At 43.1% G+C, this 26,884-nt stretch overlaps 1 protein-coding gene across 3 annotated transcripts in view; it reads left to right on the plus strand.

Annotated features, from left to right (window-relative positions):
• The first annotated feature begins 4,932 nt into the window (after positions 1-4,932).
• nck2b (NCK adaptor protein 2b) overlaps positions 4,933-26,884 on the plus strand; it is a 156,987-nt gene continuing 135,035 nt past the window's right edge. For 2 of the 3 annotated variants that reach the window (XM_070892113.1, XM_070892109.1), the window contains exon 1: positions 4,933-5,114. The gene's annotated coding sequence lies outside the window, so the exon portion shown is untranslated. Of the gene's footprint in view, positions 5,115-23,759; positions 23,889-26,884 lie in introns of all 3 variants that reach the window. The other variant, XM_070892110.1, reaches the window with a different exon arrangement.

Genomic DNA, 26,884 nt, shown 5'->3' on the forward strand with positions numbered 1-26,884 from the left:
GCTGTCCTTGTCCTTCCAGGTGGTAGAGGTTGGGGATTTGGGAGGTGCTGCCAAAGAATCCTTGGTGAGTTGCTGCAGTGCATCTTGTAGATGGTACACACTGCAGCCACAGTTCGTCGATGGTGGAGGGAGTGAATGTTGAAGGTGCTGGATGGGGTGCCAATCAAATGGGCTGCTTTGTCCTGGATAGTGTCGAGCTGCTTGAGTGTTGTTGGAGCTGTCCAGGTAAGTGAAGAGTATTCCATCACACTCCTGATTTGTGCCTTGTAAATGATGGAAAGGCTTTGGAAAATCAGGAGGTGAGACACTCACCGCAGAATACTCAGCCTCTGACCTGCTCTTGTTGCCATGGTATTTATGTGGCTGGTCCAGTTAAATTTCTGGTCAATGATGACCTCCCAGGATGTTGATGGTGGAAGTTTCGGCAATAGTAATGAATATCATGGGGAGGTGGTTAGACTCTCACTTGTTGGAGATGGTCATTGCCTGGCACTTGTGTGGCGCGAATGTTACTTGCCACTTATCAGCCCAAGCCTGAATGTCGTCCAAGTCTTGCTGCATGTGGGCATGGACTGCTTCATTTTCTGAGGAGATGCAAATGGAACTGAACACTGTGCAATCATTACGGACATCCCCACTTCTGACCTTATAATGAAGGGAAGATCATTGATGAAGCAGCTGAAGATGTTTGGGCCTAGGACACTCCGCTGAGGAACTCCTGCAGCGATGTTCTGGGGCTGAGATAATTGACCTCCAACAACAAGGTATGATTATATTGATTTAAAAATGTGTTGCATCAGTCTTGGCTTAGTGAGTTCATGCCCCACTCCAGAGACTTGAGCCCATAATCTAGGCTGACAATACAATGAAGTACTGAGGGAGTGCTAAACTATTAGAAGTCCCATCTCTTAGATGGGACATTAAACTGTCTGCACTCTCAGCTGGATGCAAATGATTCCATCAACTATTTGAAAAGGAACAGGGGAGCTCTTTGGTGCTCTAAACAATGCCACTAAAAACAGATTTTCTGGTCATTTATTTAATTGCTGTTTGTGTGATTTTGCAATGTGAAAATAGGCTTCTTTTTTTGTCTCCATTACAACAGTGACTGCAAAAAAGAACTTAATTCGCTATATAAATGCAAGGTCTTTCTTTAATAACAAAATACTGGAAATACACATCAGGGTCATTAGTATCGGTAAACCCTTCTTCAGAACTGAAAACTGAAAGATAAGTAAGCCCCTTTCTAGGTTGAAAGAGAAAAAAAAGAGAGGGAAAGACAACAGATACTCCAATCAGCAAGTCAAAAGTTAATGGGTAGAATCACCTTCCAAATTGAAAGATCACCTCAGTGAGGCATTGAAAAGACATTCGAAGAATAAAAGAACATGCACAAAGCTAATATAGTGAATAGCACAGGAAATGCAGGAGGTCTGATATGAAAACAGGGAAGGTTGGAAATGCACAGTAGGACCAACAGTCTCAAAAAAAGAATTGCAAAAAGGTCAAACAGCTGGGCACAGAAACCACACCACAGATGTGCCCTGATAAGAGGCCACACTGGAAGCATCAAACCACTTGCCTTCTCCTCAGATGTCAACTTACCCATTCCACATCTTGATGTACTATTTCTTCATGCTCCTCTCAAATTGGGTAAATAGAACACTGCATCATCATCATCATAGGCAGTCCCTCAGAATCGAGGAAGACTTGCTTCCACTCTATACATGAGTCCTTAGGTGGCTGAACAGTCCAATATGAGAACCACAGTCCCTGTCACAGGTGGGGCAGATAACAGTTGAAGGAAAGGGTGGGTGGGACTGGTTTGCTGCACGTTCTTTCCGCTGCCTGCACTTGATTTCTGCATGCTCTCAGCGATGAGACTCGAGATGTTCGGCGCTCTCCCAGATGCACTTCCTCCACTTAGGACAGTCTTTGACCAGGGTCTCCCAGGCTTCAGTGAGATGTTGCATTTTATTAGGGAGGCTTTGAGGGTGTCCTTGTAACATTCCCTCTCCTACCTTTGGTTCGTTTGCCATGAAGGAGTTCCGAATAGAGCGTTTGCTTTGGGAGTCTTGTGTCTGGCATGCAAACAGTGTGGCCAGCCAAGTGGAGCTGATCAAGTGTGGTCAGTGCTTCAATGCTGGGGATGTTGGCCTGGTTGAGGATGCTAACGTTGGCGATTTGCAGGATCTTGCGGAGATATCGTTGGTGGTATTTCTCCAAAGACTTGAGGTGTCTACTGTACATTGTCCATGTCTCTGAGCCATACAGGAGGGCAGGTATTACTACAGCCCTGTAGACCATGAGCTTGGTGGCAGATTTGAGGGCCTGGTCTTCAAACACTCTTTTCCTCAGGCGCCGCCTATAGAACACGGCATCGCTTTGATCACTGGCCTCTGACAATCATAAGACATTTTCAACATTGACAGCTCTTTTCCACCTTAACACAAAAAGAAAAATATTGCAGATACTGGATATCTGAAACAAATCAAAATGCTCCAAACACTCAACAGCCAGGCAGCATATGTGAAGAGAGGAACATAGGGTTTCTGTCGAAAGGTCATCCATCTAATTGCTACATTCCTCTTTCCATAAATGCCGCTTTATTTGCTGAGTGCTTCCAACATTTTCTGTTATTATTTCAGATTTCCAGTACAGGGTATCTGCAGTCATTTGCTTTTGGTTTTATTGTTTAATTCGCTGCTACCTCTCTTCCAGGGATTGTCATCAGCCTTGGAGAATGTTTCCAGTGGGGTCACACAGGAGTCTGTTTTATGACCTCTTTTCTTTAATATCTTCATAAATGGTCTGGAGCTAGGAGTCACAATGGCTAGATTCGCAGCTGATACAAAGCTAACGAAGATGGTAGACGTCAAAGCTGAATAGGATAAGCTACAGGAGGATTTGAAAATATTTGGTAATTGAGGAGAAAGGTGGCAGATGAAATTCAAAGTGCTTCACATGGGGACATAAAAATGCAGGAAGGGACTATTACTTAAATGGAAAAAAAATAATATGCATGGTAAATGAAAGAGATTGGCAGGGCAGGTGCAGGGGTCATGGTTGAATATAAATTGAAGCTATTGCAACAATACTCGGTGGGAGTGAATAAAACAAATCAGATGGTGGGATGTGTTAAAGGTCAATATTGAGCCGGATTAGTGAGGTAATCCTGCCAGCTAGATCAACTGAAAATTTAAAAACTGAGATTGATAGATTTTAATGTGAGATATTGCATTTTGGTAGGAAGAATTGGGAGGTCACTTATAACTTGGAGGGTGTGAGTCTCGGTGAGGTAGAGGAACAAAGGGATCTCAGAATACAAATACACAAATCACTAAAAGTTGCGACACAGGTTAGCAAGGCCATAAAAAAAGCAAACCAAGCATTGCCCTAGGGGTTATTTCTAGAGGTACAGAATTGAAAAGTCAGGAAGTTATGCTAAACCTTGGTTAGACCACACTTGGAGTACTGCGTACAGTTCTGGTTGCCATATTATAAAAAGGATACAGAGGCACCGGAGAGGGTGTTGAGAAGATTTACAAGAATTATACCAGAAATACGAGGGTATACATATCAGGAAAAGATGAACAGACTGGGACTCTGTTATCTTGAAAAAAGAAGGCTGAGGGGTGACCTAATAGAGGTCTTTAAAATTATGAAAGGTTTTGATAGAGTGGATACAGAGAGAATTTTTCCACTTGTGGGGAAGAGCATAACTAGAGGCCATCAATAGAAGATAGTAACCAAGAAATCCAATAGGGAATTTAGAAGAAACCTCTTTACCCAAAGAGTGGTGAGAATGTGGAACTCACGAAAACAGGAAGTGGTTGAAGCAAATTGCATAGATGCATTTAAGGCGGGGGCTAGACAAGCATATGAGGGAGAAGGGAATAGGGGCTTATGCTGATAGATTTAGAAGAAAGACGGGAGGAGGCTCACGTGGAGCATAAACGCCAATGGCCTGTATATGTGCTGCATATATAGGATCTTATGTAATCCTATGTAATTTTTGTTAGGAGGCAAGGGTATTAAGGGTTACGGAACCAAGGCGGGAAAGAGTTTAGATACAGATCAGCCATTATCTAATTGAATGGCCTAACAGGCTTGAGGCACAGAATGGCCTAATCCTGTTCCTAGTAACACACGAGACGATTCACTTAACCATTGGGGACATCCTGAATAGTTTTAAACTTTCACATTTAATTGTTAAGAAGTTAGCTTGGCACCACAGGCAATTCTACTGTATTTAATGTACAGCGCAAGTGGTACAAAGCTATCTCACGTTTTGCACTTTTACAGCCAGGTTTCTGAAATTTTTAAAAAACCTATCCAAAACCAACTTTTTGTGCAGAACTTTCGCTGAAACTTGTGATGAACTTAGTTCAAGTGAAGCTTTCATGAATATTAGGGTTCTTCTGTAATAAAGGGACAATTATAAACTGCAAATCCAGGAATAACTTGGGACTATTATTGATGTGGAAGTCTGATACAATCTCGAAACAAAAAGCTGTGTGAATAAGGGGAGCAAGAGAATGGGAGTGGGGAGGGTGGGGGGACCAAATGCCATTCCCACACAGCGCCTTTTGCGAGAGTGTGTGTGTGTGTGTGCAAGTGGTTGAGTGTGCTTGCAGGGACAGGATGATTTCTTTTCAATCTCTGATAATATACCAAAACATTTAAGATCTTGGTCTTTTCGTCTTGCCTTTGTACAGGGCCAACAGAGATACGTTGGTAACTTTGACCACCTTGAAGCGGACACCAGGACTATCACCAACAGCATGGCCCTTACGACGAAAACCACAGGATGAGTGAGGATCGCGCTCACACATCTGCCTGTTCGCCCCTCTCTCCCTTTTGTTCTGTCTCCCCACTTCTCGCGGCGCGTGCGCAGTCGAGCGATTCCTGGCGCAGTCCATTTGACCTCATCCCGGGGAGGAGGAGGAGTGAAGCAGTTTCGGGACCAGTTGGAGGAGGAGTGGGATCGGGAGTGAGTAAGTGAGTGAGCGAGCGCGCCCGCTCGGCGACCGGGAACCGGCAAGTGGGGAAAGGAGATCCCCCCCCCCCTAAAAGAAGAAGCCCAAAGCAGGAGAGGAGCCGGTGAGGCGGAGGTGAGTGCCGGTGGCGGCTGCAAACGGTGCGGGAGACGCGGGCACTCGGCGCCGCTGCGGCCTCTCTGCTCCAGGGCCCGGTGCTCTGCGCCGTCATGTACCGGGTGCCGACTGACTGTCACTGGGGAAACCCGGAGTCTCCTCTCATCCCCCACCCGGGCTACTAGTCGCCGCCAGTCAGGAAACAGAGCAGAAAGAAGCACCCCCCCCCCCCCCCATGAAAAGGGACAAAAGCAGCACAACACGACAAATTCACCCAAAAAGTACAACTTCCTTCATATTTCGCTCTTCCTCCTCCTCATCTTTAGTGCTTAAGTTGAGTTCTAATACTTGCAGTACAAATTTGAGAGTATTTGTTGGGCTGTGACTTTCAAGTCATGGGCTAATGAATACCACTCACTTTGTATTTCAGATATGTTGTCTTCTTAAAAAAGCTACTCACCAGTTACCAGAAATCCTATTTTAAACCCAGCATGCTTTTTGGGCATACTATTTTTTTTATTCCTTTCATTTCCCCTTTAATTTCCTCCCCATACTCCCCAGTTTTCCAATGGTAATTCATGCTGAGTTACGGTTACTTTCACTGGTGCCAGTGGGCTTCTAAAATCTCACCTAAGTGTGAGTGTTTGAATGTTGATTGGCAAGATGTTAAACTATGGGGCCTGTCACAGTGGAGCTTAAAATAAAAACAAAATGTTGGGAATACTCAGCAGGTCAGGTAGCATCTGTGGAGAGAGGGAAACAGTTAATGTTTCTGGTCGCTGATCTTTTGTCAGAGCAGTGTAGCCTAATACCATCTTCACCCAACAACCACACAACAACAGTTATGTTTATATATGTCCCAAGGCGCTTCACAGGATTGCAGTTGACACTGAGCCAAAGAAGGAGGTATTAGGAGAGGTGACTAAAAGCTTGGGAAAAGAGGTAGATTTTAAGGAGGGTCTTAAAGGAGCAGAGAGAGATGGCAAAGTTTACAAAGGGAATTTGAGAGCTTGGGACCTAGCCGTCTGAAGTCATAACCATTCATAGAGGGGGTGAAGGAAATGGGAGATGTGTAATTGGCCAATGTTGGAGTAACTCAAAGGTCTCTGAGCGATGTAGGGTTGGAGGAGGTAACACAAATAGGGAGCGGCAAGACCATGAAAGAATTTTAACGCACGGATGAGAATTTTAAATTTGAGGTGTTGGTGGTACTGGAGCCAATGTAGGCCAGCGAGCACAAGGGTGATGGGTGAATGGGATTTGGTGCGGATTAGGATATGAGCACAAGAGTTTTGGATAAGCTCAAATTTATGGTGGGTGGAAGATGGTAGGCTGGATTGGAGAACATTGGAATAGTCGAGTCTAGAGGTAGTAAAAGCATGGATAAATGTTTCGGGAACAGGTAGACTGAGGCAGGGGTTTACAGAGATGGAAGTAGATGGTCTTTGTGATGGACAGGGTATTGGGTCGGAAACTCAGCTTGGGGTCAAATAGGATGCTGAGGTTGCAAACAGTCTGGTTCAGCCTGAGACTGTAGCTGGGGAGGGGGATGGAATTGGTGAGGGAACAGAGTTTGTGGAGGGGGACAGAGTCAGTGGCTTTGGTCTTAATGTTTAATTGGAAGAATTCATACCTAAAGTTGAGGTCACTGGGCAGAAATCGAGAGCAACAATTCTTAATTTTTGTTTTTCCTCTGTAGCTTGAGGCAGATTACATACAGATTGAAGATGTACCTTCTGGTCTGTGTGGCTCAGTGCCACACTATTTGATGTCTTTACTCACTGAGAATTCATTGTTGTTTTTAAGATGAATTACAACTGACTTGTTTATACACAAGCTTTTTTTGGCCACTCCCCTCTTGTATTCTAAATCAGTGAAACAAGAAAATAGTAGCTTTGTGTGCTGTATCTAGACAGGTAAATCAGAAATTGCCTTGCAGATGATAGAAATCTGATGGGTAAATGCCAACATGTCTGCAGTTCCTCAAACTAGGAAATGAAATTGTCGTACTTTCAAAAGTAAGATTTTACAATTCAGAAATACAAATCTCACAGTTCAGGCCCCATTGGCAATTGAGTTCCTCTTTTACCATTGATATATTTTACAGATTTTCTTATTAAGAGTTACATGAATGTACATTTTCTCAGCAGAATAAATGTTTCCTTCAGTCTAGAAATTGAAACCCTTGCAATCTAGAAATGTAGATATCTTAAGTTTCTTCTTACTCGTAGCTTGATGAGGTTCCAGAAGCAAACTCTCTTCAGATGGAAAACAAATGTAAATGTTGAAAATAGCATATGCGGTTTTGTGGAGAAGTTTGCCATTGAGGTCTCAACAAACAATTAAAAGCATTGTAATCAGACGTTCAGTCAAATACTGTTTAAAACTGTGTCAGAGTGAGTATATTTTTGAATAATGGATTTGTATGCAGTGTCACTGCTTTCCAGCTTAGTTTCATTTTGTGAAGTCATACATTATTAAAGGCAAGTATATTATTGATAATACAACACTATATTGTTGGTACCTAGTTTTAAAACTGGAATCGCTTGAAATAAAATTTTAAATTTCCCCCAGAATGTTTTGTCTCTTAGTCTACCAAGGATTAAAGGCAGACAAGTCCCCTAGGCATGGCGGCTTGTATCCTAGGGTCTTAAAAGAAGTGGCTGCAGAGATAGTGGACACATTGGTTGTAATCTACTAATATTCCCTGGATTCTGGGGGGGCCCCAATGGATTGGGAAATTGCAAATCATTGCCCCTATTTTAAAAAGGGGGCAGACAAAAAGGCATGGAACTATCGACCAGTTAGCCTAACATCTGTCATTGGGAAAATGCTGGCATCCATTATTAAGGAAGCAGTAGCAGGACATTTGGAAAAGCATAATTCAATCAAACAGAACCAGCATGGTTTTATGAAAGGGAAATCATGTTTGAAAGATTTGCTGGAGTTCTTTGAACATAAGAACATAAGAATTAGGAACAGGAGTAGGCCATCTAGCCCCTCGAGCCTGCTCCGCCATTCAATAAGATCATGGCTGATCTGGCCGTGGACTCAGCTCCACTTACCTGCCCTCTCCCCGTAACCCTTAATTCCCTTATTGGTTAAAAATCTATCTATCTGTGACTTGAATACATTCAGTGAGCTAGCCTCACTGCTTCCTTGGGCTGAGAATTCCACCGATTCACAACCCTCCGGGAGAAGAAATTCCTTCTCAACTCGGTTTTAAATTGGCTCTCCCGTATTTTGAGGCTGTGCCCCCTAGTTCTATCCTCCCCTACCAGTGGAAACAACCTCTCTGCCTCTATCTTGTCTAACCCTTTCATGATTTTAAATGTTTCTATAAGATCACCCCTCATCCTTCTGTACTCCAATGAGTAAAGACCCACTCTACTCAATCTATCATCATAAGGTAACCCCCTCATCTCCGGAATCAGCCTAGTGAATCGTCTCTGTACACCCTCCAAAGCCAGTATATTCTTCCTTAAGTAAGGTGACCAAAACTGCACGCAGTACTACAGGTGCGGCCTTACCAATACTCTATACAGTTGCAGCAGGACCTCCCTGCTTTTGTACTCCATCCCTCTCGCAATGAAGGCCAACATTCCATTCGCCTTCCATTACCTGCTGCACCTGCAAACTAACTTTTTGGGATTTATGCACAAGGACCCCCAGGTTCCTCTGCACCTCAGCATGTTGTAATTTCTCCCCATTCAAATAATATTCCCTTTTACTGTTTTTTTTCCAAGGTGGATGACCTCACATTTTCCGACATTGTATTCCATCTGCCAAACCTTTGCCCATTCGCTTAACCTATCCAAATCTCTTTGCAGCCTCTCTGTGTCCTCTACACAACCCGCTTTCCCACTAATCTTCATGTCATCTGCAAATTTTGTTACACTACACTCTGTCCCCTCTTCCAGGTCATCTATGTATATTGTAAACAGTTGTGGTCCCAGCACCGATCCCTGTGGCACACCACTAACCACCGATTTCCAACCCGAAAAGGACCCATTTATCCCGACTCTCTGCTTTCTGTTCGCCAGCCAATTCTCTATCCATGCTAATACATTTCCTCTGACTCCGCGTACCTCTATCTTCTGCAGTAACCTTTTGTGTGGCACCTTATCGAATGCCTTTTGGAAATCTAAAAACACCACATCCATCGGTACACCTCTATCCACCATGCTCGTTATATCCTCAAAGAATTAAAGAATTCTAGTAAATTTGAGGCTGTAACGAGCAGGGTGGATAAGGGGGAACCGGTGGATGTGTGGTGTATTTGGATTTCCAGAAGGCATTCGATAAGATGCCATATAAAAGGTTACTGCACAAGATAAAAGCTCACAGGGTTGCGGGTAATATATTGGCATGGATGGAGGATTGACTAATTAACAGAAAACAGAGAGTCGGGATAAATGGTTCATTCTCTGGTTGGCAACCAATAATTAGTGGGGTGCCGCAGGGATCGGCGCTGGGGCCTCAACTATTTACAATTTATGTTAATGACTTGGATGAAGGGACTGAGTGTAATGTAGCCAAGTTTGCTGATGATTCGAAGATAGGTGGGAAAGCAAATTGTGAGGAGGACACAAAACATCTGCAAAGGGATATAGATAAGCTAAGTAGGTGGGCAAAATTTGGCAGATGGAGTATAATGTGGGAAAATGTGAGGTTATCCACTTTGGTAGAAAAACAAATTATAATTTAAATGGAGAAAAATTGCAGAGTACTGCTGTACAGAGGGACCTGGGGGTCCTTGTGCATGAAACACAGTTAGTATGCAGGTACAGCAATTAATCAGGAAGGCAAATGGAATGTTGGCCTTTATTGCAAGGGGGATGGAGTATAAAAGCAGAGAAATCCTGCTACAACTGTACAGGATATTGGTGAGGCCACACCTAGAGTACTGTATACAGTTTTGGTCCCAGTATTTAAGGAAGGATATACTTGCATTGGAGGCTGTTCAGAGAAGGTTTACTGGGTTGATTCTGGAGATGAGGGGATTAACTTAAGGTAGGTTGGGCCTATACTCATTGGAGTTCAGAAGAATAAGAGGTGATCTTGTCAAAACATAAGATAATGAGGGGGCTCGACAAGGTGGAAGCAGAGAGGATAGTTCCACTCTTAGGGGACATAGTCTCAGAATACGAGGTCGCCCATTTAAAACTAAGATGAGGAGGAATTTCTTCTCTCAGGGTTGTAAATCTATGGATTTCTCTGCCCCAGAGAGCTGTGGAGGCTGGGTCATTCAATATATTTAAGGTGGAGATGGACTGATTTTTGAGCGATAAGGGAGTAAAAGGTTATGGGAAGTGGGGCTGAGTCCATGATCAGATCAGCCATGATCTTATTAAATGGCGGAGCAGGCTCGAGGGGCCAAATGGCCTACTCCTGCTCCTATTTCTTATGTTATATTATAAAGAGATGCCATTGGGTAACCCAAAGGCTTGTATGTAGAGTTAGAAAAAGGAGTACATTTTTATCAATTCGCATTGTTATCTGTGTAGAGTTTTGTGTCAAATATTAGTGATCTGGCTAATATGAGAATATACATTTTCAAGTCAAAGCAAAATAATATTGATGAGTAACTAAAACCTAATTGTTTGTCTTATAGCATCATGCTTTTTTATGAATGTGTAAGAATTACAGTTGTGCTTGAAATATAAAAACATGCTAAGAGTTTCGACAGGTACATAAAAAGGAAAAGAATGGCTAAAGTAAATGTTGGTCCCTTAGAGGATGAGACTGGGGAATTAATAATGGGAAACAGTGAAATGGCAGAGACGTTTAAAAAATATTTTGTATTGGTCTTTGGCTGAAGACACTAAAAACATCTCAATCGGGGATAATCAAGGGGCTATAGGGAGGGAGGAGAAGTAGTTCTCGGTAAAATAATGGGACTAAAGGCAGATAAGTCCCCTGGACCTGATGGCTTGCATCCTAGGGTCCTAAAAGAAGTGGCTGTAGAGATAATGTATGCATTGGTTGTAATCTACAAAAATTCCCTGGATTCTGGGGAGGTCCTAGCGAATTGGAAAACCGCAAATGTAACACCCCTATTTAAAAAAAGAGGCAGACAGAAAGCAGGAAACTATAGACCAGTTAGCCTAACATCTGTCGTTCGGAAAATGCTGGAGTCCATTATTAAGGAAGCAGTAGCAGGACATTTGGAAAAGAATAATTCCATCAATCCAAGTCAGCATGATTTTATGAAAGGGAAATCATGTTTGACAAATTTGCTGGAGTTCTTTGAGGATGTAACGAGCAGGGTGGATAAGGGGGAACCAGTGGATGTGGTGTATTTGGAATTCCAGAAGGCATTCGATAAGGTGCCAAATAAAAGGCTATTGCACAAGATACATGTTCATGGGGTTGAGGGTAATATATTAGCATGGATAGATGATTGGCTAACTACCAAAAAACAGAAAGTCGGGATAAATGTGTCATTTTCCGGTTGGCAAACAGTGACTAGTGGGGTGCCGCAGGCATCGATGCTGGGACCTCAACTATTTACAATCTATATTAATAACTTGGATGAAGGGACCGAGTGTAATGTAGCCAAGTTTGCTGATGATACAAAGGTGGGTGGGAAAGCAAATTGTGAGGAGAATACACAAAATCTGGAAAGGGATATAGACAGGCTGTGTGAGTGGGCAAATATTTGGCCGATGGAGTATAACATAGGAAAATGTGAGGTTATCCATTTTGGCAGAAAAATTAGAAAAGCAAATTATAATTTAAATGGAGAAAAATTGCAAAGTGCTTCAGTACAGAGGAACCTCGGGGTCCTTGTGTATGAAACACAAAAAAAGTTAGTATGTCGGTATAGCAAGTAATCAGGAAGGCAAATGGAATGTTGGCCTTTATTGCAAGGGGGATGGAGTATAAAAGCAGGGAAGTCCTGCTACAACTGTACAGGGTATTGGTGAGGCCACACCTGGAGTACTGCGTGCAGTTTTGGTCTCCGTATTTAAGGAAGGATATAATTGCATTGGAGGCTGTAAAGAGAAGGTTCACTAGGCTGATTCTGGAGATGAGGGGATTGACTTATGAAGATAGGTTGGGACTATACTCATTGGATAGTATAGGTGATCTTATTGAAGCATATACGACAAGTTGGATGCAGAGAGGATATTTCCACTCATAGGGGAAACGAAAACTAGGGGGCATAGTCTCAGAATAAGGGGCTCCCCATTAAAAACTGAGATGAGGAGGAATTTCTTCTCTTGACCGTTGTAAATCTGTGGAATTCTCTGCCCCAGAGAGCTGTGGAGGCTTGATCATTGAATATATTTAAGGCTGTGATAGACAGATTTTTGAGCGATAAGGGAATAAAGGGTAATGGGAAGCGGGCAGGGAAGTGGAACTGAGTCCATGATCATATCAGCCATGATCAGATTAAATGGCGGAGCAGGCTCGAGTGGTCAAATGTCCTACTCCTGCTCCTATTCTTTTCTTGTGTGTACTCCATTGTAGTGAAATCGTGTTGACAAAATGTCACCTATAATCTTCGAATAACTTAGATGACAGTTTTGATGAAATGGAGATATTGGCTGTGTTTGGAATGATTGCGTTCTCAGTATTAATTCAAGACATTTGGAGGTTTCCCTTCTCAGGTTGTAAGCTTAACTTGAAAAGTCACATACTTTGCCAAGAATTATTGTGACCCGATATATACTGTTTCCTACAGCTGAACTAGAGTGAACTCCTATAAAAAGTATAATACGCCATTTATAGCAGCAAATAAGTGCCAAAGAACGCATGACTTGGCTTCTGTTTGCCATTGTAAATGTTGAGTCAAAGAAAAATGACTGAAAGGAAGCCCACCTTTTTGGTGGATTTCCAAAAGTTGAAGGGTACCAGATGTGCCTTCTGACTTTGCTTTTCTGATACTCTAAATTGTGGTTCAAAAGACAAATCAACAGGAGTTTTAAGAAGAAACATGGTTGACACCAGTCTGAATCCATAAGCTCTGTCACTTTGCTCACACTGGTGCTGCATATTTTCCTGACCACTTAGGGATACCATGGCTCCTTTTACTAACTGTAAAAATCTGAAGAAACTCGATGTGTGTTAGCTGATGCACATGTTTGAATTTTTTAATGCTCTCTTGAAATATGTTAAGACACAAAGTATTGGAACATTTTAAAAACTTTATTTTTGCCCTGCAGATTTTGCTATTTTTGGCGGAAATAGAGTACTGGCTGCTTCAGTGCTGGTACAGGGAGTGCTGTGTAGGCTTGGGCAGTCAGGCCAGCATAGCCATCTTGAGACAGCTTATTTTTCTGTTTTGCTGAGGAAAAGCAATAGCCAAAAATGGGAATGTTATCAACAGCAGAGAAAAACGAGAAAAGTACAGAACTGCCTTTGAAAGTGGCTGTAGTTCATAAATCTGGTCATTGCTGGGACAGAAAGATAGGCCCCAAGTTTCGTGCCGCGGTGAAAACGGCGCACCTCCGCGCTGGGCGCCTGTTTTTCACGCCGAAAACTGCGCCTAAAAAAAAGTCCGATATTCTCGAGCTCCTTGGAGCTCTATGTCTGCTTGGCGCTGCGCACTCTTCGCAGCAGGGGGCGGAGCCTAACACTCGCGCCGATTTTCTAAGTAGCAGGGGGCGGGTACAATTTAAATTAGCCTTCGTGGTGTCGGCAACCCTGCGCGTGCGCATTGGAGCGTGCGCGCACGCGCAGTCTCACACAAACATTGGCACTCGGCCATTTTTAAAAATACTGCAGAAAAAGTGAAGATTTGTTTCTTGGACCCCTGCAAAGGCTTGTAATTTAATTTTTTTTGATATTTCTGTGTGTGAGGGAGTGCTTTTAGCAGCACTGCTGAATAAATCACCTGCTGAAATCAGTGAGTTCAGCTTTTCACTGCTAAACTTGCAGAACCGGTGCTGCATTGGTGCATGCAAATTAAGGACTGTGTTTGGAGAAATAAGAGTGCCAATTCAACTTTGCAATAATACGTGGTGTTGACAATGCAGCACCCATTCTGCAAATTTAAATATAAAACTGTCGATGTGGCTGCCTCTCCCTGTCCAAATGGCCTCAGTCCCCCTCACAGCTCAAAGGCTGCTGCTGTATCTTCGGCTGCAGTTGAGCCACTGACACCGCCCCTAAAGCGTGGCCGAATGGCCTCAAGAACCTTAATGAGCTGCGTGTGTCCTGCGTTGATTCTTCGGCTGCCGGCCAGCCACTGACGCCGCTGCTATCTCATGGCCGAATGGCCTCGGGTCCGTCCGGTGTTGCTTCTTCGCGGCCAGCCACGAAGAGAATGAAGGCCTGCCTCAAGCACTGCAGCTCAGCTCGAAGCTTGCTGCCGCTGCCGTCGAGATACTGACGCCACACCCCTGCCTGTCTCCAACATGAAAGGCCTGCCTGAAGCACAGCAGCTCGAAGGCTGATGCTATTTCACACAGGTAGGAACATGGTTTATTTAATCTTTTCTTTGCTTATAAATTTTTATTCAAGTTGGATTTATTTGTATAATATTTGTATAAGTATAACTAAGGATTGATTGTAGAATTTAATGACTTCCCTTCCCCCCCCCCCCCCCCACCTCGTTCCCTACACCTAATTTGTAACCTACGCCTGATTTTCTAAAGTGTAGACAAGGTTTTTTCGAGCGTACAAACATCTTCACTTCATTATAAGTTAGTTTGGAGTAAGTTTTCACTTACGAAACATTGAAATCAGGTGTAAGTGGCCGGACACGCCTCCTTTTGGAAAAAAAAAATTCTGTTCCAAAGTGAAACTGTTCTAACTGACTAGAACTGGAGCAAGCTAAATGTGGAGAATTCCGATTTCTAAGATACTCCGTTCTACACCAGTTGCTCCTAAAAATCAGGAACAAATCATATGGAAACTTGGGGCCATTGAAACCCCTGATTTCTCTTGATCACGGTAATGGCTTTAACTGTTCCTTGTGAGGTATATTAAAAAAGCACTCAGATTTTCAATATAAGGGGCTAGTTGTAATATGAGCAATATTCTATTCAATAGCATGGTAAATGAATTAATTCATTAGATTTTTAAAAAAATGAGCGCTGAATTTCTAACCTAATTTTTGTAGTGACATTTGTGTCTTATAGCAGAGAAAAATGTTATTTCAGTAGTTCCAAAATGATGGAGAATTTTCATTAGTGGCTATTTTGAATGTTGTCAGATAACCAAATATAGATAAATCTACGACCAAGTTAAACTGTTAGGGCCCTAGTTTCCACATGATTTGCGCCTGATTTTTAGGAGCAACTGGTGGAGAACAGACTACCTTAGAAATCGGAATTCTCCGCATTTTTTTTTCTGCAGTTCTAGTCAGGTAGAACAGTTCTACTTTGGAACAGAATTTTTTCTTCAAAAGGGGGCGTGTCCGGCCACTGAAGTCTGATTTCAAAGTTTCCATAGTGAAAATGTACTCCAAACTAACGTAGAATGGAGCAAGTGAAGATTTTTGCAGAACTGAAAAAACCTGTTCTACACATTAAAAAATCAGGCGCAGGTTACAAATTAGGCATCCAGAACGAGGTGGTGGGGGGGGGGGGAAGTTGGGGGGGAAGGGAAGTCATTAAATTCTATAATAAATCCTTATTTATACTTATACAAATATTATACAAATAAATCCAACCTGAATAAACATTTATAAGCAAAGAAAAGATTTAAATAAACCTGTGTGAAAGTGCTTCAGGCAGGCCTTTCGGGACCGAAGGCTGAACGGGCCGGCCCGAGACTTCGGGCAGGGCCCGTCCCCAGCACCAGATTTACAGGTAGGTGGCGTTGGGTCGGGTCGGGGGGAGGGGGAGAGAGAGAGAGAGAGAGGGAGGGGAGAGGAGGGGGGAAGAGAGGGGGGGCGGAAAGAGGGGGGGGGGAAAGGGAGGGGGAGAGAGAGAGGGAGGGAGAGGGGGAGAGAGATGGGGGGAAGTCAGGTCGGATCCAGTCCGGGGGCGAGGGTCGGGTCCAGTCGTGGGGGAGTGGGAGCAGCAGCGCGGGTCGGGTCCAGTCGGAGGGGTGGGGTGGGGGGGGGTCGGGGCGGGAGTCGGGTCGGGTCCAGTCGGGGGGAGGGGAGCGTGAACGTGAGCGGGAATCGGGTTGGGTCCGGAGGCGGGGGGGAGCGGGAGTCGGGTCCGGTCCGGTCCGGGGGGGGGCGGGGAGCGGGTGTCGGGTCTGGTCCGGAGGCGGGGAGGGAAGTGGGTGTCGGGTCTGGTCGGTGCTGTGGGGGGACGGGGGAGAGCAGGAGCTGGCCGTGGGAGGAGCCTTATTCACGCAGCCCCAGTGAGGCCATTGGGCCAAGGCTAGGGGCTGCGTGCTTCGGGCCCCTCCCACACAGTTTCGGGCACCTGGAGCTACTGCACTTGCGTGCCCACTGTAGCGCGCATGTGCAGAGGTCCCGGCACTGTTTTCAGCGCAGGGACCTGGCTCTGCCCCCCCACAGCTCGTGCTGCGCTGCGCCGAGGGCCAGAGGACCTGCAGGGAGGTGGAGAATACCGAGGATTTTTTTAGGCGCACTTTGTGTCGCGAAAAACGGGCGTCCAGGTCGGGACTGCGCCATTCTAGGCGCATGTGGAAACTTGGGCCCTTACAGTGTACCTCAGAACTGACTTCATCTGAACATTCAACTTAAACTCCACGGAGCCTGGAGAAGAAATACTTTCTTTTCCTGGTGCTCAAGAAAATCTGATCGCAATGGGAAGTGTACCGTCCAAACAAGTGCAATTGGAGGATACTCCACATTTGAGAATTGGTGGTATGGCCAGTTTTGTGGGTGAAGATTTGTTCTGACGGAAGGTTTGAAGGACGGATGTCAAAGATCGAGGAGACTTGGGTATATCATCATTGCGCGTGTAACTCATTTACACCCAAAATTCTGCGATCTTTTAAATCACAGAGACGTGCGTCTTTGGAATTTTTTGAGGATGTTTCCAGTAGAGTGGACAAGGTAGAACCAGTTGATGTGGTATATTTGGACTTTCAGAAGGCTTTCGACACGGTCCCACACACGAGATTAATGTGCAAAGTTAAAGCACATGGGATTGGGGGTAGTGTGCTGACATGGATTGAGAACTGGTTGTCAGACAGGAAGCAAAGAGTAGGAGTAAATGGGGACTTTTCAGAATGGCAGGCAGTGACTAGTGGGGTACCACAAGGTTCTGTGCTGGGGCCCCAGCTGTTTACACTGTACATTAATGATTTAGACAAGGGGATTAAATGTAGTATCTCCAAATTTGCGGATGACACTAAGTTGGGTGGCAGTGTGAGCTGCGAGGAGGATGCTATGAGGCTGCAGAGCGACTTGAATAGGTTAGGTGAGTGGGCAAATGCATGGCAGATGAAGTATAATGTGGATAAATGTGAGGTTATCCACTTTGGTGGTAAAAACAGAGAGACAGACTATTATCTGAATGGTGACAGATTAGGAAAAGGGGAGGTGCAACGAGACCTGGGTGTCATGGTACATCAGTCATTGAAGGTTGGCATGCAGGTACAACAGGCGGTTAAGAAAGCAAATGGCATGTTGGCCTTCATAGCGAGGGGATTTGAGTACAGGGGCAGGGAGGTGTTGCTACAGTTGTACAGGGCCTTGGTGAAGCCACACCTGGAGTATTGTGTACAGTTTTGGTCTCCTAATCTGAGGAAGGACATTCTTGCTATTGAGGGAGTGCAGCGAAGGTTCACCGGACTGATTCCGGGATGGCGGGACTGACCTATCAAGAAAGACTGGATCAACTGGGTTTGTATTCACTGGAGTTCAGAAGAATGAGAGGGGACCTCATAGAAACGTTTAAAATTCTGATGGGTTTAGACAGGTTAGATGCAGGAAGAATGTTCCCAATGTTGGGGAAGTCCAGAACCAGGGGTCACAGTCTAAGGATAAGGGGTAAGCCATTTAGGATCGAGATGAGGAGAAACTTCTTCACCCAGAGAGTGGTGAACCTGTGGAATTCTCTACCCCAGAAAGTTGTTGAGGCCAATTCACTAAATATATTCAAAAAGGAGTTAGATGAAGTCCTTACTACTAGGGGGATCAAGGGGTATGGCGAGAAAGCAGGAATGGGGTACTGAAGTTGCATGTTCAGCCATGAACTCATAGAAGGGCCGAATGGCGTACTCCTGCACCTATTTTCTAAGTTTCTATGTTTCTTTGCGCATAAATAATCTGGGTGCAAATGCGGAGGAAACACCAGGCCATGATCTGATGAGACTGCCCCATGCATTAAATATACGCTATAACTATAAACAAAATTGGTTCACAACATTTTACAAATGTAAAGCACTTCACCTGCACTATGCTCAGCCCGCCCATGTATTTTTCAGTGCCATTCTATAAACCTATCTGTGGTTTCTGTACATGTGATAATGTACAATATGCAGCAGTGGTATTATGCCCCATGGGTTGAGAACTATATATAACCTATTGAAAACTTGCATTCAATGACGCTTGATGCTGAATATTAGCAACTACAATTAAGTTACCGTGTCAAATAATAATAGTTTCTACATTCTTGGAATTAAATCAAACCTTGCTATGTTTAAGCTAAATAATGTAGTTCTCGAAAACCAAACTTTTCTCAATTATTTGACTTTTACAGTAGGATGTCTAATAGACTAAATGAGTTATTATATAGAAGTCTTAAGTTTCCACACAAAAACAAAGTTAGCTGTGCACGTGAGGTATATACTGAGTTCCAGGAAATTGAGATTTTGTTCCAAAGTTATGAGCAAGTAAGAATTATATGTTAATAGATCATGTGCATAGATATTGATGAATTTTACATTTAAGAAACATTTTCTTATTTGACACTCCATTAGAAAATGAACAATTTAGTGATCTAATCTGATTGCAGGATTTACTAGACAATGAAAGTGAAAAAGAGCTGTTGGGACTTTGTGAGTTTGACTTAGATATTCAATTTTAGAAAATGTTTCTGCTTTACACTTTACCGTTATTGTTGTTAGTAGTGCAATTACGTGATCTGAGATCACATGTCATAATTACATTTTTGTTATGTGCAACAAATGTGTGCTATTTAGTTACTTTCAAAGTATAACAGTGATCTTTCAGTGCACTGTGCTATTGAGCAGATTTATTCTGTGATTTTTCTACATGGCACAGTTCAAATTAGTAATGAGCTATCAACGTAAAATACTAAACTGAGTTTAACATAGACAAATAGGAAAGGACATCAGCGAGCAAGCTATTGTGGGTTGCTTTTATGCAACTCCTTGTGATTGATCATACCTGTATTGGAAAATGTGTGGGAGCTGGTTAACTGTTCATTTTTCAATAATTCTTTAGTTGAAGGTTTAAAAAAATATATAATTATGTATTACCTATGGAAACATGGTACAAACCATGGTTGGCTTTGACTGAAATCCCCGTACGAAGTTTCTACGGACTCAGGAAGGCATCAGAAAAGCCGGTTTACACCGTGCAATGCGCATGCGCCGAAAACTGGCTTTTCTGGTCTGTCAAGCTGGAGCTGTCAAGCTATTTACCCATAGCTTGCCCAGCAAATGTCCTCAAAAATCTTGCGCCTGAAGAAGCAGACGCATAGCCTACTTTTACAGGCGCAAGTGTTTTAAAACACACACAAACAATTGTAAAATAAAATTATAAACACATAGTTTATTGTTAAAAACCTTCCCCACTACAGTAAGTTTATTTTTAACCATAATTAAAAAAACTTTTTTAAAAATCGAGAAAATATTTTATTTTTATAAGACATAACTAATTTTAATTAATTTTAAATATGTGTGGTCTGTTTTTAATTTTTTTATTGTTTTGTGATTGGTTTTGTTCCCATTAATAGCACTGAAAACTCGTAGATACGCGAGTCTCAGTGCGATTAATGGGAACCTGTGAAATACTTACCTGATTGGCTGAGCAGTCACACATGACTGCATCTTCTGTGTCGGGACCCTCTGGTTGGGAGCGCGGGAGGAGAAGGCCTCCCCATCGGAAATCAGGGCGCCTCCTAAACCACCAGGTAAATTCGTAAGGTGATTAAGAAGGCTTACGGGAGGCAATTCCCCTTGGGAAGACCCCCAGAGGAATTTCTGCCCCATTGTGTGCTAAACTGTCCAGGAAAAGCAGAATTATTGCACTAACGTGATCTATTATTTTGTTATGGTATGATATGTCTTGACATAAGCTCTGTAATTTTGACTGATTTTCTTTTTTAAAAAAAAAGTTAATTTAATCAAATTTGAATTTCAATGGCACAGTAGGTTGTAACAGTTAGAAATCTTTTTGTGTTGTAAATCAATGTAGACAGTTAGGAAACACTGCAACTTCTTGGCTTAAATCCTTGTTTAAAAAATAAAGCGGAGAGAGATAAATCCGTCAAATACAGGCCTAACGTGGGGAAACTTTAGGAGACGAATATCTGGAACAAAATTAATTAAAAAAATATCGGCTAATAGATGAAAGTCAGCACAGATTTGTTAAAGGCAAATCAAGTTGACTAACTTGATCGAGTTCTTTGACGTAACGCCGAGGGTTGATGAGGTAGTGCAGTTGATGTGTATATGGACTTTCAAAAGGTGTTTGACAAAGTACAGGTTGAGTGTCCAAAATCCGGAAACCTCGGGACCGAGGCAGTTCCAGATTCCGGGTATTTCCGGATTTTGGAACGTCTTTGCCTGGGCCGAGGTAGGTGGGGTCGGGCAGCCGAGGTAAGGAGGAGGGCGGGGCGGGGCGGGGGGGGGTGCGGGGGCGAGGTCGGGCCGCCGAGGTGGGGGGGGAATCCGGATTTCGGAACATTTTTCGGTTTCCGGACGACCCTGCCATGGATTGGCCCGGTGCCCAGATTCCGGAACTCCGGATTTTGGACGCTGCACCTGTACTACATAATAGATTTGTTACCAAAATTAAAGCCCATAGGATTAAAGGGGCAGCTGCATACAAAATTAGCTAAGGGACAGAAAGCAGAGAGTAGTGGTGAGCAGTTGTTTTTCAGACTAGAGCGAAGTGTACAGTGGTGTTCCCAGGGGTTGGTATTAGGACCACTGTTCTTTTTGAAATATATTAATGACCTGGACTTGGGTATACAAGGTGTAATTTCTAAGTTTGCAGATGATATGAAACTCGGAAATGTAGTAAACAGTGAGGAGGATAGCAATAGATTTCCAGAGGGCATAAACTTACTAATGAAATGGGCAGATACATGACAGATGAAATTTAATGCAGGATCATAGAAATTTATGGCACAGAAGGAGGCCATTTGGCCCATTGTGTCTGTGCCGGCCAACAGAGATATCCAGCCTAATCCCACTTCCCAACTCTTGGTCCATAGCCCTGTAAGTTACGGCATTTCAAGTGCATATCCAAGTACTTTTAAAATGTGATGAGGGTTTCTGCCTCTACCATCCTTCCAGGCAGTGAGTTCCAGACCCCCACCATTCTCTGGGTGAAAATATGTCTCTTCGGCTCCCCTCGAATCCTTCTACCAATTACTTTAAATCTAAGGCTCCTTGTTATTGACTGATCCCTCTGCGAATAGAATTAGGTCCTTCCCATCCACTCTATCTAGGCCCCTCATAATTTTATACACCTCAATAAGGTCTCCCCTTAGCCTCCTCTGTTCCAAAGGAAACAACCCCAGCCTATCCAATCTTTCCTCATAGCTAAAATTCTTCAGTCATAAATCTTCTCTGTACCCTCTCTAGTGTAATGTGGTGACCAGAACTGTATGCAGTACTCTAGCTGTGGCCTACTAGTGTTTTAATACAATTCTAAAATAACTTCCCTGCTCTTGAATTCTATGTCTCAGCTAATAACTGAAAGTATCCCGTAAGCCGCCTTAACCACCTTATCGAACTGTCCTACCTTCAGGGATCTGTGGACATGGATGCCAATGTCCCTCTGTTCCTCTACACTTCTCTATATACTATTTATTGTGTATTCCCTTGCCTTTTTAGCTCTCTCCAAATGCATTACTCCACACTTCTCCGGATTGAATTCCATTTGCCAGTTTTCTGCCCACCTGACCAGTCAGTCCATTAATATCTTCCTGTAGTCTGCAGCTTTCTTCCTCACTATCAGCCACATGACCAGTTTTCATATCTGCAAACTTCTTAATCATGTCCCCTACATTGAAGTCTAAATCATTGCTATATACCACAATATACCGCAGAGAAGTATGAAGTGATATATTTTGGTACGAAGAATGAGGAGAGGCAAAATAAATTAAATGGTACAATTTTAAAAGGAGTGCAGGAGCAGAGCAACCTGTGGTGTATGTGCACAAATCTTTGAAAGTGGCACGACAAGTTGAGAAAGCTGTTAAAAAAGCATATGGGATCCTTAGCTTTATTAAGAGGAATAGAGTACAAAAGCAAGGAAGCTATGCTTACCTTTATAAAACACTGGTTAAGACTCAGCTGGAGTATTGTGTTCAATTCTGGCCATCACACTTTAGGAAGGATGTCAAAGCCTCTGTGGGTACAGAAGAGATTTACTAGAATTGTTCCATGGATGAGGGACTTCAGTTACGTGGAGAGACTGGAGGAGTTGGGATTGTTTTGCTTAGAGTGGAGAAGGATAAGGTGATATTTGATAGGTTTTCAAAAACATGAATGGTTTTGATAAGGTGAAACTGTTTACAGTGACAAGAGGGTTGGCAACCTAAGGACACAAATTTAATGTGATTGGTAAAAGAACCAGAGACAACATGAGGAAGCATTTTTTTTTAACCCAGTGAGTTGTTGTGATCTGGAATGCACCGCCTGTAAGGGTGGTGGAAGCAGATTTATTCGTAACATTCAAAAGAGAATTGGATAAATACTTGAAGGGGAAAAAAGGCACGTTGCTGGGATTAATTGGATCGCTCTTCTGCAGTCCCTCGGAGTTGAGCATGACTTGCTTCCACACTAATGAGTTCTTAGGTGACTGATGAGTCCAATGCGAGACCAACAGTCTCTGTCACAGGTGGGGCAGACAGTGGTTGAAGGGACTGGTGAGTGGGGTGCTTGGGTTGTCGTACATTCCTTCTGCTGTTTGCGCTTGGTCTCCACTTGCTCCTCGTGAAGAGACTCCAAGTGTTTGGTGCCTTCCCGGATGCTTCTCCTCCACTCTGAGCGGTCTTGGGCCAGGGATTCCCAAGTGTCGGTGGGGATGTTGCAGTTTTTCAAGGAGGCTTTGAGGGTGTCCTTGAAGCAGGTTTCCTCTGTCCACCTGGGACTCGCTTGCCGTGTCGGAGCTCTTTTTTGGGAGACTAGTATCGGGCATGCGGATGATGTGGCCCGTCCATCGGAGCTGATCGAGCGTGGTCAATGCTTCGTTGCTGCAGATGTTGGCCTGAGCGAGAACACTGCCAATGGATTTTCAGTATCTTGCAGAAGCCCACCACAGAACAGGCATAGGCATGATGGGCCGAATGGCTTCCTTCTGTGCTGTATCATTCAATGATTTTAAATATCTGTCCCAAATACAGACATAATTAATTATTGTCTAGATTGTAGGCAAGAAATGTTATCTTATTATTTCTTTTATGTGTTTTACTGTTGGGGGAGAAATGTTTCTGTGATTATCTAATATCAAAGCTAAAACACAACATTGAAGAGTTCTGAAGCTTATTAAAATATGCACATATGTTAAGAAAAACATATCCAGTGATATTGCCATTTGTGTGAAAATAGTCTGCACAAAATATCTATAATTTCTTTCAGTATCTACATATGAATATGGATATGTGAAAAGTGAAGTTGCAGACTTACTTATCCAGAGGACAGACGTCAATATGCAATACATATAAAGAAAAGCAACACATTTTGATTGAAAGGTTAGAAAAGTAAAAGGTGAGGCAAACTTATCAGTAAGAACATGATGTAATACCATAGAAAATTGGATTTTTTTTCCTTAAGTTTTACCCTGTACCCCTGAGCTATGTTCCATGTAATTTCTTTTTGACCCTTTAAGGGGCTGCGTGGGCCATTCAAAATTCAAAATCAGTGACTTACTTGGTCACTATAAGGTCATTACAGCTGAACCAGGTCCCGTTCTTGCCAGCTGAATTACACTTTTCACAGAGGCTGATGGAGAAGGAAGAGGAGTAAGGAGTATTTTTTTCCCTGCTTTCCCTAACCTGAAATGGCGGCTGCACAGTTTCGCTCAGCCCAAGGGCAGAACAGTAGAAGTGACTGGTCTGCAAGACTCATTGCGCTTTATTTACCCACTGTGCTTTTTAGAAATGTGTGGGTCTTTTAAAATCAGATTTCAGGAGCTGCTAACGATTGCACTGTAGTTGTGCTGCAGCTGTGATTATGTCCTGTTATTCCTGTATATATAACTTGTGATACTCCCTTGCTGTTGGTTCAACCTCATGAACTGAACATTGCTTTCTATGGTTGAATTATTTTAAATAAAGCTCTCGGGATAGTCACAAATGTATATGTCCCAATCATATGACCTTGGATTGAAGTAACTTGGTTACGTGTAACTCAAGTTGTTACTTTTTGGATGGATGAATTACCATCATGAGGTGGGAGAAGACAGAAACTTCATTGCAATATTCCTTCAGGCCAATTAGGGCCATTATGGCAGTTGTTGTTCTGACTGACTGATTTTTGGAGACACAAATGGTGGTAATTCCATAAGAAATGTAGAGAAGAAATCTTAATTCCCCACCCATGGTTTTCATTATTGATTGAGAATACAGGTAGTACTTTTTAAAATTTAAAGCATAACGGTGGTTGGCTCTTGGCTTGTGCTGCTGGATATCATTTTATCTTTTCACTTTGCTTGTCACCAGTCTCTTGCATCTGGGTGTTATTTGTATGATAAATAATGCTTAATAGACCGTTTGTGAATATAAAAATGAGCACGATGAAGAGAAAATAATTAAATTAAATGCAACTGAAAAATGTGCATTTAGAAAATGAGATTGCAGGTACGATCTGTGCAGGAAAAAAACCTGGAGAAGAATAACGCAATTTCCTTGAAACAACTTGTGATTTTGTGAATTTATTCAATGAAAGATGAAGAAAAAAAATGGAAATAGTATTAGATTCATACAACCACTGCTGTCCACTGTTTTAGTTTGAGAATTTATACCAGTTCAGAGGGTAGTGTGAAACTCTCAGTTGTGTTCTAGAAATGCTTAATTCTCTGCCTCAAGCATTCCTAAAAACTCACTAAACGGTTAGTGTTTTAAATTCTTGAGTCCATCTTGGCTGAAAGTATTATTGTTACGATTGACTTATGGAAGTGATGTGGATATTTAACGTTTTCTATTTTGCCATAGTTCACTGTCTGGAAAGAAACACAAATTCAATCATGTGCAAAGGATTATAAAGCTATAACACAGTAGCAATAATGAAGGAGAGAATTAATTTTCTTGTGGTTTGTGGTTAACTTTTGAATTTGACAAATTAATAGAAACATAGAACATAGAAACATAGAAAATAGGTGCAGGAGTAGGCCATTCGGCCCTTCTAGCCTGCACCGCCATTCAATGAGTTCATGGCTGAACATTCAACTTCAGTACCCCATTCCTGCTTTCTCGCCATACCCCTTGATCCCCCTAGCAGTAAGGACCTCATCTAACTCCTTTTTGAATATATTTAGTGAATTGGCCTCAACAACTTTCTGTGGTAGAGAATTCCACAGGTTCACCACTCTCTGGGTGAAGAAGTTCCTCCGCATCTCGGTCCTAAATGGCTTACCCCTTATCCTTAGACTGTGACCCCTGGTTCTGGACTTCCCCAACATTGGGAACATTCTTCCTGCATCTAACCTGTCTAACCCTGTCAGAATTTTATATGTTTCTATGAGGTCCCCTCTCATTCTTCTGAACTCCAGTGAATACAAGCCCAGTTGATCCAGTCTTTCTTGATAGGTCAGTCCCGCCATCCCGGGAATCAGTCTGGTGAACCTTCGCTGCACTCCCTCAATAGCAAGAATGTCCTTCCTCAGGTTAGGAGACCAAAACTGTACACAATACTCCAGGTGTGGCCTCACCAATGCCCTGTACAACTGTAGCAACACCTCCCTGCCCCTGTACTCAAATCCCCTTGCTATGAAGGCCAACATGCCATTTGCTTTCTTAACCGCCTGCTGCACCTGCATGCCAACCTTCAATGACTGATGTACCATGACACCCAGGTCTCTTTGCACCTCCCCTTTTCCTAATCTGTCACCATTCAGATAATAGTCTGTCTCTCTGTTTTTACCACCAAAGTGGATAACCTCACATTTATCCACATTATACTTCATCTGCCATGCATTTGCCCACTCACCCAACCTATCCAAGTCGCTCTGCAGCCTCACAGCATCCTCCTCGCAGCTCACACTGCCACCCAACTTAGTGTCATCCGCAAATTTGGAGATACTACATTTAATCCCCTCATCTAAATCATTAATGTACAGTGTAAACAGCTGGGGCCCCAGCACAGAACCTTGCGGTACCCCACTAGTCACTGCCTGCCATTCTGAAAAGTACCCATTTACTCCTACTCTTTGCTTCCTGTCTGACAACCAGTTCTCAATCCATGTCAGTACACTACCCCCAATCCCATGTGCTCTAACTTTGCACATCAATCTCTTGTGTGGGACCTTGTCGAACGCCTTCTGAAAGTCCAAATATACCACATCAACTGGTTCTCCCTTATCCACTCTACTGGAAACATCCTCAAAAAATTCCAGAAGATTTGTCAAGCATGATTTCCCTTTCACAAATCCATGCTGACCTATCATGTCACCTCTTTCCAAATGCACTGCTATGACATCCTTAATAATTGATTCCATCATTTTACCCACTACCGATGTCAGGCTGACCGGTCTATAATTCCCTGTT

Source organism: Pristiophorus japonicus, chromosome 10 (assembly GCF_044704955.1).
Source record: "Pristiophorus japonicus isolate sPriJap1 chromosome 10, sPriJap1.hap1, whole genome shotgun sequence".
Classification (NCBI taxonomy): domain Eukaryota; kingdom Metazoa; phylum Chordata; class Chondrichthyes; family Pristiophoridae; genus Pristiophorus; species Pristiophorus japonicus.